The sequence below is a fragment of the Ambystoma mexicanum genome, chromosome 2q (genome assembly GCF_040938575.1).
Source record: "Ambystoma mexicanum isolate Mex_15411 chromosome 2q, UKY_AmexF1_1, whole genome shotgun sequence".
Lineage (NCBI taxonomy): Eukaryota > Metazoa > Chordata > Amphibia > Caudata > Ambystomatidae > Ambystoma > Ambystoma mexicanum.
Genome location: NC_090924.1, coordinates 545,117,476 through 545,120,128, shown reverse-complemented (window position 1 = coordinate 545,120,128; position 2,653 = coordinate 545,117,476). Strand labels below are relative to the sequence as shown.

Genomic DNA, 2,653 nt, shown 5'->3' with positions numbered 1-2,653 from the left:
CTATTATAAGCTGCATCATTAAATTGCATAATGTAGATAGGTAATTACTTACACACTAATTAGTAACTCGCTTTACAGACGCGAGATGGATATGCATTTTTTGACCTGCATGTTTGGGGCAGCATGCCACGTGTAGCCGCGCAGGCGGTCACGTGATTCTGCACGTCATAACCTCAACACGAAATTGATTCTTTCTTCCGTATTTACTTATTGCCACTTTGGTGGGGCATGTCACGTGTTGCCGCGTTTGCAGTCACGTTATTCTGGCCGTTGTCACATGACACTAGTACACCTACGATCTCAGACGGGCATCATATTAGCCATACTGGCTTCACGCAGTGCTTTCTACGGGAGATGGCATTCAATCCAGGGACTCGGGAGCAGTAGTATCTAAGTAAGTTAGGGGCTTTACATTAAATCTTCCTGGAACTTTTTTCTGTATTAAACGGATTCTTGAGGGTATACTTATACCGTGCTTGTAATGTCTTTGCAGGGGAATATATTTCTTGTCCCAGTGTGCGTTTACCGTTCGGAACTAACGAGAAGGAGTATTTTCCATCAATGATCAGTCATGTTCATGCAACAGTGAAATTGACTACGGTGATCACATTGATTTAAGGAATTTCGGTAACTACAAATTTCATCTAATCTCATTTTGAGACACTGCTCAATTGACACAACTGTTACTGTAACGGGTTGGCTTTAGCTTTGTGTTCTTTGATATCATCTTTCCTTTTTTGAATAGATTATGTTGGAGTATCGCGTTTCTCAGGGAACTGGACAATTTTTGTTTATACCTGGCAGAACATGGCGTGTTGATATCTATTTTTTCAGGAGCAACAGTATTGGCCTTCCATATAGTATGGTCTATCTATTCTAAGTTTAATGGAAAATAATTCCCAAAATGGGCGTATAATGTCCTGGTATTATGCAATGTTTATTAAGTTCACAATTTCCTTTTTAGGGAACATTATTTGTCACAATGGAACACAAGACCTTGTATATTTGAAAAATGTAAAACAATTGTTCTTTTCTCTGTTATCATGTTGTTGGTACTTATAATGTTTTGTGATGATATTTTTCTTTTTTTTTTTCTGTTTGTCCTACATTCTATACATCCTCTGTTGCACTATTGGTATGAAACATGGATGAAATTTCACATGGATCTTATTGTGTGCGAACAATATCTAATTTGCGTGTGTATTTGGATATTGATTTTTACTTTGGAATGACAATAATTTCATTATTTTTTATTACCTGATGTGTATGATTCACATGTGGATACACCATTGTTTTTCCACAAATCACGGAAATTCATTCTTGACCTTGTTCCTCTGTTCTTCCCCTCGGGATGTGGGGGACTTCTGCTTTATGATTATATGCGGTATGTTTTACACAATATGTACATTATGTGCTTCAGCAATTCACTTTGTTGTATTTGATATATAGGCCCAGCCTTGAGAAGGACCCACGAGGGTCGAAACACGTGTTGTTCACCAAGAGGGCCGCACATTTGATTCTCACATGTTGTATTAAATAACCAGCCCAACAGAGGCATTAACTGTTTCGTATGGTTGTGATTATTCGATTTCTTATATACTTCTGGGGCTGTATTTGATCCAGTGCAAGTATATTTCTTCTTACAGAATTTACTCACATTGCCTCCCATGTACAAAGTGTCAGCACACACCCCATACAAAACCCTCTTTTAAAAATTGTGTTATTTGCATGTTGGGATTTGCCTGCAGTTGTACAAGGGTGCAGTAGACACAATTAGTTTGAACTCTTTTGGACAGTGTTGCACTCTTTACCATGGCAAATCCCATTCTTATCACGCATATCTGTCCATACAACACCAAACCAAAGAGAAATCCATATTAGACGGGGTCAATCTTGTTTAAGAAGGACAGTCATTCATGTACCCCCGATGTTCTTTTTTAATTGCACCATTAATTTGCGTAACATAGATATATGTGTATTATCATGCTGTTTGATCTCTTATACCTGCTGGTATTGATTTTCAACAATGCAGCGGTTTTTTAATACACACTGTACCGCCAACTAATTGTGAAGTAATGTCTTTTCTGTTTTTTTGAAAATGTTTGACTTAATACAAATTTGAGACTCATGCTCTGATTTACTTATTCACCTCAGATAAATTGGTATGTATTAACTTGATTGTCTTAGAACCAACATGCTGACAAACATGAAATAAAACTTGTGTAAACTTTACAAATGAGACTATGAATAAGTATGTTATTGATTCACAAAGAGTATCGATGCTTATTGTATTTCAATACCTAATGCAAAAATATGGGCCATAGGTGACTAAGTTAACACCAATATAACTCTGCATTAACAGGACAGCATACAGAACTAATGATATACTCCAGTTCATACCGGCGGCTACCCCCCCTGCCCCCCCCCCGTGTCATACACTCCTAATTTCAGCCCCAGGTGCCGCCTCTAGGGCTTCCCCTCTGGTTACTACATCTTTTCATACACAGCAGATGCTTAGGGAAGCCCATCTCATTGCGTACATTTCAGTAATTGCTGTGGAATTTTAATTGTATTGTGGTAATAAAATAATTGCGTAATAGAACGATAGTGCAGAAAATCGCAAACATTCAAGTGTTGGATGAATAGATACAAA

The 2,653-nt window shown here is 37.7% G+C and overlaps 1 long non-coding RNA gene across 1 annotated transcript; it reads left to right on the top strand.

Moving 5' to 3' along the window:
* Window positions 1-290: 290 nt before the first annotated feature.
* On the top strand, window positions 291-2,236 carry LOC138568987 (uncharacterized). The gene is made up of 3 exons (XR_011303040.1): window positions 291-394; window positions 494-627; window positions 746-2,236. It is a non-coding gene; the product is annotated as an uncharacterized lncRNA (long non-coding RNA).
* The last annotated feature ends 417 nt before the right edge of the window (window positions 2,237-2,653 follow it).